This window comes from Molothrus aeneus, unplaced genomic scaffold (assembly GCF_037042795.1).
Source record: "Molothrus aeneus isolate 106 unplaced genomic scaffold, BPBGC_Maene_1.0 scaffold_398, whole genome shotgun sequence".
Lineage (NCBI taxonomy): Eukaryota > Metazoa > Chordata > Aves > Passeriformes > Icteridae > Molothrus > Molothrus aeneus.
In genome coordinates this window covers 68,105-76,792 of record NW_027099066.1, presented here as the reverse complement: position 1 = coordinate 76,792, position 8,688 = coordinate 68,105, and the positions used below count along the sequence as shown (strand labels likewise).

The window sequence follows — 8,688 nt, the reverse complement described above, 5'->3', positions numbered from 1 at the left end:
AGCCTGGTGCCAGCAGGAGCTTCCTGGCTGACGAGGTGGCCTTTCTTCGCACCCGAGACCGGCATCCCCAGATGTGCGAGAGATAAGTAGAGGGCCACGACCCACAGAGGGGATGAAAGCGGGGTGCTGGTTTGGGAATTACTGGGAGGGGTTTTTGTTTCCCCTTCGGAGGTGGCGGTGTCCCTTAAGCGGCCCCTTAGGCCCCATAAAAGCAAAGCCTGACTTTGGATCACAGTGCTGAGGTGCGCAGGGCAGAGCAGTCCCGGTGTGTATTGTGTCACTTGTCTTTTGTGTTTTATGTGTTGTTTGCATATGGCATGTCTTTTACCTGAGCCCTTTGAGGGGCCTGTCAGAAACCCTGGCATCATTGTTAGCATCTGTGCTCTCTGCATTCCTCGGCCTGGCAGCCAGGCCATAGAACTTTTGACTCGGGATCTCAGACAGGCATCAGACTCTCTTGTCTCTTTAGAAGCATCTGGTCGGATGTCTTTTCAGGTCTTGTTCTGAGCTGTATGGACAGCTATGTCCCGCCAGGATCCATTATGGCGGACTTGGACTTGAAAGAACGTGAGTACAGGTAGAGGCTTCTGGCCGTAGGATTCTCGGGCATCCATCTTTGCAGTTCTTGGAATAAATCATTCGGTTAGCGTCTTCTTCCTCCAGGTTTCTCTGAGCCTCATCAGCTCACCATCGGTCTCCTCTCGGTCATCTCCTTTTGCATTCTCTCAGTCCCCGCAGCCATTTTCCTTGCCAGGAGATTTCTGTCCGTGTTGTGTCCCCGTTGTCTGTCACGTCCTGTTCTGTGTCACGGGTGTGCACACACACATTTGTGCCGGAGCTGCTCTGCCCTGCCGCAAAGCCCGGTGCAATAGGAGAAGTCCCGGGGCCTTGAAGTTTGTAATGTGGGGTGTAGTTGGACTCTAGGTGGGATTTGGAGATGGACACAGGATATCTGGAGCTCTTAAGTTATCCTGCAACAGTTTGACTCTTGTCCTAACTTTTTTTTCAGATTCAGATGGATTAAATGTGTGCCAGAGGGCCCCATCCCGGGTGAGTGGTTTCCCCTGAGCAGGTGAGGCACCATTTGTCTCTGCAGGGGAAGTGTATGTGGTGACTCTGTTACAGCCCTGTTCTTTGTCTTTCTTTTTAGGAAGTCAATCTGGGTACCAGCAGTCAAGGTGAGCAGTGGAGAGAAGTAGTTGTTATTGCTCAGCTCTCAGTGTCTGGTGCAGCTCTAAGTTTCCATTCTCTTTTTTTGTGGTTTAGGCAATCCACTCGGAGTACACCGAGCCCCCGTCACCAGCCGGCCGATGCACCGGGTTCCCTGCATGTGTGAGCCCTGTGGATGCGTTACAGGATCTGGTGATGAAGCCCAGAACTTTTCTATTTAAAGGTGCCATCCAGGTGGCCTTGGGCACCTGCCAAGGAGTTGGGGTGAGTCGGGGAAGTAGGGAGGAGGAGTGATGGTCCCCTCAGGTTTCAGCCATGCCAAATCACCTCATCTCCTCTTAACCCAGACACCCCCTGTGACGACGGCCTTGGTCTCCGAGCGTGCCCGAAGCGTGCAGCCCGAGCAGCTGAGCGTTCTTAGGAGAAGGGTGAGTAGCAGACTTGTGGGGTTTTGGCCGATGGGCTGCCGAGATCGGGCACTGATGTTTGGTTTTCTTTAATACAGCTGTCTGAGAGACACCAGCCCGGTGCCAGCAGGAGCTTCCCGTCTGACGAGGTGGCCTTTCTTCGCACCCGAGACCGGCATCCCCAGATGTGCGAGAGATAAGTAGAGGGCCACGACCCACAGAGGGGATGAAAGCAGGGTGCTGGTTTGGGAATTACTGGGAGGGGTTTTTGTTTCCCCTTCGGAGGTGGCGGTGTCCCTGAAGCGGCCCCTTAGGCCCCATAAAAGCAAAGCCTGACTTTGGATCACAGTGCTGAGGTGCGCAGGGCAGAGCAGTCCCGGTGTGTATTGTGTCACTTGTCTTTTGTGTTTTATGTGTTGTTTGCATATGGCATGTCTTTTACCTGAGCCCTTTGAGGGGCCTGTCAGAAACCCTGGCATCATTGTTAGCATCTGTGCTCTCTGCATTCCTCGGCCTGGCAGCCAGGCCATAGAACTTTTGACTCGGGATCTCAGACAGGCATCAGACTCTCTTGTCTCTTTAGAAGCATCCGGTCGGATGTCTTTTCAGGTCTTGTTCTGAGCTGTATGGACAGCTATGTCCCGCCAGGATCCATTATGGCGGACTTGGACTTGAAAGAACGTGAGTACAGGTAGAGGCTTCTGGCCGTAGGATTCTCGGGCATCCATCTTTGCAGTTCTTGGAATAAATCATTCGGTTAGCGTCTTCTTCCTCCAGGTTTCTCTGAGCCTCATCAGCTCACCATCGGTCTCCCCTCGGTCATCTCCTTTTGCATTCTCTCAGTCCTCGCAGCCATTTTCCTTGCCAGGAGATTTCTGTCCATGTTGTGTCCCCGTTGTTTGTCACGTCCTGTCCTGTGTCACGGGTGTGCGCACACACATTTGTGCCGGAGCTGCTCTGCCCTGCCGCATAGCCTGGTGCAATAGGAGAAGTTGTGCGGACTTGAAGTTTGTAATGTGGGGTGTGGTTGAACTCTAGGTGCGATGTGTCGATGGACACAAGATATCTGGAGCTCTTAAGTTATCCTGCAGCCCTTTGACTTTCGTCCTAACTTTCTTTCAGATGCAGATGGATAAAATCCAGGGCAGAGCCCCCCATCCCAGGTGAGGGGATTGCCCTGAGCAGGTCAGTCACTCTTTGTTTCTGCAGAGGGAGCATAAATGGTGGCTGTTACAGCAGTGTTCTTTGTCTCTCTTTTTAGGAAGTCAAGGCCGAGTGGGTGAGGTGAGCATTGAGTAGCGTACAGAAGCAGTTGTTATTGCTGATGTCTCAGTTTTTGTGCAGTTGTAAGCATCTCCTCTTGTTTTTGTTGTCTTTTAGCTGGTCCACTTGCCCTCTATCCTGGCCGAGCATATCCGTGCCAGGTGTGTGCAGGCTTAAGGTATTGTTGTGGCATCCTTGTCAGATTTGGGAGGTTGTGTTTTCACAGTATCTCAGCAAATTTTCTGCTTTGTTTCTTTGCAGGTGCTGTCGCTGCCCTAGGCACGCCAAGGAACAGAGGAGGGCAGGTGAGTCGGAGTTTAGGCAGGCTGACCCATAGGTGAGCGTTACACAGCAGCATGCTAAGCGTGTACCTTTTCTTTTCGCCGGTATCTTCCGGGCACCCTCTGGAGTCAAATCAAGATTTGAGGTGAGCCGGGGCAGTGGTGCAGAGGAGTCCCGGGGATTACTGTTTTTGAGGGCAATAGTCAGGTTTTCTGTTTTGTCTTAGGTACCCTGAGGAGGCTCGTAGCCAAAGCTTGGAAACGGCAGCACCGAAGCACACACGGAGAGCATCTCGACGTCCACGTCCGACCGAGGATGGATTTTGTCCGCTCCTCTTCCAAAAGCTAAGTGTCGGGGCCAGTGGCTGGGAGAAGGGTAAAAACCTTTACTCTCACAGGAGGCAATCAGATGTCAGCTTAGGGGACAGGTCTGTAGGGGGGTGGGCTCTCTGGAAGTAAAGGGAGAGGGTTTCCCCTCAGCCTCGCCAGAGCCTTTGCCGGGCAGGGCAGTTCTGACCCATCTCCACATCTTCGCGTACTTTGTGTCGTCCGCCTTCCTCGACTCGACGTTGTCACGGATCTTTCCCCCGAGGAGCTCGCCTTCACGTCCGGAGCTACGGCCACGGTCACCCGGCAGTCGGCTTCTTTCTCTAGGCTCGCCGAGCCTCTCGAGCATCCTCTTAATTGCTGTGGCACTAACTTGTTTTAACGAGTTCCGTTTCATCATCACGTGCTCTCGTCATAGGGCTTCCTTTCCTTTGGCATCATCAGCCTCTGGCTCATCTTGCGTTAGGAATCTCGGGTCCCTACGGGGACAGTGCCAGGCAGTTGCCACTCGTCTCTGTGTTATGTCGTCTGTGTCTATGTTATGTCGTCTGTGTTATGTAGTCTGTGTCCATTGTCTTACGTGTCACAGGCCTTTGTCACGTCTCGATGCTTTATTGGCACTATTCCGTGCCACATTGCCCATATTCTAGTCACGTTCCTTTCCGGATATCCCTTATTCCGGCATCTTTACATTTTTACTCTTTGAGACAGGAATGTCTCAAAGGGACAAGATGTTCTCATCCGTCTTCCTTCTCACTACCGGCTTTGGTAGTGCCTTTTTTTCCACGCCATTCTCTTGGACTTCTGGAGGAAGCGTCTTACACCCTCCTCATGTGACTGCAGAAGTTCTATAGGTTCTATCTTCTCAAAGGGTATAGGGCTCAAGAATTAGTATCTTCCAGAGAGTTACCTCAAGTCCTGGCTTATACTGTATGTGCTTACATTGCTTGTACCTATGCTGGCTTATACTGTATGTACTTATATTGTGTGTACCTATGTTGGCTTATACTGTATGTACTTACACTCCATGTACACTTGTACTGTATGCGTCGGCTTATATCGCGTGTACTTACGTTGTACCACTTATGGTCGGAGCTGCCCTGCCCTGGCACATAGTCACAGTTAGGTAGAACAGTTATAAAAACTTGACTGTTCATCTGTCTTTTATGGGATTTTGGGTAGAAAATTTATTGGTCCAGAGCGGGGACAAGTCCTAGCTGTCAGCCACTCGTTGACCGCTTCCTGTCATCTCACAGGTCCCCGAGGCTACTGATTTCCCCAGAATCTACCATTTGACGTCGAGGAGCGGCAGCCAGAAGAAGCGTGGAAGCGCGTTCTTCAGCGTCTCGAGTAAGAGCCACAGGGAACGTTTAAATGGGAGGAGTGCGTGAGCATGTGTCTGTGTCTGTCTGTGTCTGCTCATCTCTGAGTGTGTGAGCGCATGCTGACTGGATTTAACCGTGTGACTTTTGCTTTTCAGGTTTTTCAACTCATTTGTAAATTTAGAGTAAAAAATCCCTAGCCTGGTTCCCCACCGCCACCCCCGGCTGGGTTTTTTTTCCCCGGTCCCGGTCGGTCTGCGAGGCGACGTTCATCGCCAAAGTTTGGGCGCGCACCGTCCAGGGACTGGGTATTTCGTCAGGCAGGAGGATTTTTTGGAGGCTCCTGGGAACCACGTTCCTGAGGACCAAGGATTGCTGGGGTGTAATTTAGCAGTTGTGAGGGGAGGGACGGTGAGTTTGTGTGTCATTTGAAGGGGGTGTTAATGGTAGATGAGTGCTGTTTTTTGTGTGCTTTTGTTGTTTTGGGTGTCCTGTAACAATAAATCCACATGTAATGAAAATAGAAAAAGGTTATAATCTTGTGTTAATGTGTGTGTTGTGTTGTATTGCTCTGTATTGCAGGGTGAGCACAGGGTGAACTCTCTCCTCCTTGCTGTGACACCTGGGCTGGCAGGGATGACACAGTGACCTCTGCCAGCCCATGCTGCCTGTGCCATCACCTGGCACTGACGTGTTTGATGAAAATCCTTTCGCTGGGATTTTTCTCCTGAGAAGCCTCAGAACAGAAATGGAACCAATAACAATCTGCTGGCTGTGGAGTGTGGGCTGGAGATGGTTTAGCAACAGGGGCATCTTGGGTTGGTCTCCTGTGCATTGTTTCTACTTGATGACCAATCATGGTCCAGCGGTGTCGGGGCTGTGATCAGTCCCAGGTTTTTATTATTCATTCCTTTCCAGCTTTCTGATGTCTCCTTACTCTTTTAGTGTAGTTCTAATATCTCATTTTCTTTTAATATAATAGAGATCATAAAATAATATTTCAGCCTTCTGAAAGGGGGAGTCAAGATTCTCATCTCCTCCCTTGTCCTGGAGGACCCTCAAACACCACCACAATCAGCGGCCGAGCGGGTTTGTGCGAGCCCCTCAGGAACCCTCGGCCGGTCCTGAGTCGGCAGCCCCGGCACGGCCGAGAGCGGGGAGACACTCTCTGTGCCCCGAGGGTACTGAGGGCACCTGGGCTGGGGGGAGACACTCTCTGTGTGTGCCCCGAGGGTGCTGAGGGCACCTGGGCTGGTCGCCTTTGCAGCACAAGAGACACCAGAGACAGCGGTAGATGATAAAGGGCCGACTCTTAGCAGGGGTTAATGCAAGGTTTTATTAGGAGTCCCATAGGAGCTCCTGCACCTCAGGGGGCCTCCTGCCGAGAGCCCCGGGAGATGTGCCAAGGTTACATTTGAAGGGAGGTGGAAACCGACAGTAGGTAACATCCTACCAACCATTAAGTGACCCTAAGGGATGGATGCTGGGGGATAGACATATAGGACAGCGTATGGAGCAAGGCCTGGGGGGCTGACCCCTGGCCTCTGGCTAATCACTCGAGGACTTGGACCGAAACTTCTGGATGGAGGGGATGGGAGGCTGAGTGATTGACAGAGAGCCAGGGTGGGGGTTTGGGGATGATCTCATCCCGGGAGAGGGATAACACAGGTAAAGGGAGGGGGGTACAGTTTGGGATAAACCATTTGGGAAAAATATGAGGATACAAAACAAAATTACTTCAAAGTATTACAAAGTATAAAAATGCACTACAGCAGGTTTGGGCAGCACCAAATAAAATGTAATAAAATGCTTTAAAAATAGAAAAATTAAAAATAAAAATAAATAAAATAACAAAATTAATTAAAAATAAATAATAAAAAAAACCAAACTGTAAAGTGCTGTAAAGTGCCGTACAAGTTCCATAAAATGTAGTGCCGTAATGCAAGACCCTCAAACACCACCACAATCACCAGCTTAAATTGGTCTGGGCAGCACCAAATAAAATAAAATAAAAAGCTTTAAAAACAGAAAAATTAAAAATAAAAATTAACTTAAAAACAAAATTAAAAAAATAAATGCTTTAAAAATAGAAAAATTAGAAATAAAAAATAAAAATAAAATTAAAAAATAAAATGCTTTGAAAAGAGAAAAATTAAAAATAAAAATTAAATAAAAATAAAATTTAAAAAATGCTTTAAAAATAGAAAAATTAAAAATAACGATTAAATAAAAAATAAAATTAAATAAATAAATGCTTTAAAAATATAAAAATTAAAAATTTAATACAAACAAAATTAAAAAAATATAATAAATGCTTTAAAAATAGAAAAATTAAAAATAAAAATTAAATTAAAAATTAATAAAATTAAAGGGTTTAAAAATAGAAAAATTAAAAATAGAAAAAAACATTAAAAAATAAAGAAAAGGTTTCAAAATATAAAATTAAAAATAAAAAATAAATTAAAAATAAAATTTAACAATAAAGAAGCTTTGAAAATAGAAAAATTAAAAATAAAAATTAAATAAAAAATAAAATTAAAAAAATAAACGCTTTAAAAATAAAAAAATTAAGAATAAAAATAAATAAAAAATAAAATTTAAAAAATCAAAACCTTTGAAAATAGAAAATTTTAAAAATAAAAATTAAATAAAAAACGAAATTAAAAAATAAATGCTTTAAAAATAGAAAAAATAAATATAAAAATTAAAAAACCCCCAAAATTAAAAAATAAATGCTTTAAAAATACAAAAATTAAAAATAGAAAAATAAATTAAAAACGAAATTAAAAAAATAAATGCTTTAAAAATAGAAAACTTAAAAATAAAAAAATTAAAAATAAAATTAAAAAAATTAAAAGCTTTAAAAATAGAAAAATTAAAAATAAAAACAAATTTAAAAAATTTAAAAAAGGTTAAAAAATAGAAAAATTAAAAATTAAATAAAAAAATTTTAAAATCAAATAAATGCTTTTAAAATAGAAAAATTAAAAATAAACATTCAATAAAAAACAAAATTAAAAAATATAATAAATGTTTTAAAAATAAAAGAATTAAATATAAAAATTAAATAAAAAATTAATAAAATAAAGTGCTTTTAAAATAGAAAAATTAAAAATAAAAACAAATTTAAAAAATTTTAAAAAGGCTTTAAAAATAGAAAAATTAAAACTTAAATAAAAAAAATTAAAAATCAAATAAATGCTTTAAAAATAGAAAAATAAACATTCAATAAAAAACAAAATTAAAAAATATAATAAATCCTTTAAAATAAAAAAATGAATTATAAAAATTAAATAAAAATTAACAAAATAAAAATCTTTAAAAATAGAAAAATGAAAAATTAAAATAAAAAAAATTTAAACAATAGTTTAAAAAGAGAAAAATTAAAAAAAATTAAAAATAAATGTTTTAAAAATAAAAAAAATTAAATAAAAAAATTTAAAAAATAAAAAGGTTTAAAAATAAAAATAAATAAAAAATAAAAAAATACAAAGGCCTAAAAATAGAAAAATAAAAATTAAATAAAAAACAAAATTAAAAAAATAAATGCTTTAAAAAAAGAAAAATTAAATTTAAAAATAATATTTTAAAAAATTTTAAAAATAAAATAAAAAGCTTTAAAAATAGGAAAATAAAAAAAAATTAAAAAAATAAAATAAAAAGCTTTAAAAATAGAAAAATTTAAAAAACTCCAAAATTAATAAAATAAAATTAATTAAAAATATATGAAAAACAAAATAAAAACTCTAAAGTGCTGTAAAGTGCCGTAAAATTTCCATAAAACGTCGTAAAACTGCCGTAAAGCGCGACTGTCGCAAAAGGTGCCGTAAAGCGCGACCGTCGTAAAAGGTGCCGTAAAGCGCGACTGTCGTAAAAGGCGCCGTAAAGCGCGACTATCGCAAAAGTGTCGTAAAAGGT

The 8,688-nt window shown here is 42.2% G+C and overlaps 1 long non-coding RNA gene across 2 annotated transcripts; it reads left to right on the top strand.

Annotated features, from left to right (window-relative positions):
- The first annotated feature begins 3,371 nt into the window (after window positions 1–3,371).
- On the top strand, window positions 3,372–5,687 carry LOC136570826 (uncharacterized). 2 transcript variants are annotated; one of them, XR_010785575.1, is made up of 2 exons: window positions 3,372–4,798; window positions 5,353–5,687. It is a non-coding gene; the product is annotated as an uncharacterized lncRNA (long non-coding RNA). The 2 variants fall into 2 exon arrangements; XR_010785574.1 differs by having other exon boundaries at window positions 4,929–5,687.
- Window positions 5,688–8,688: the final 3,001 nt, after the last annotated feature.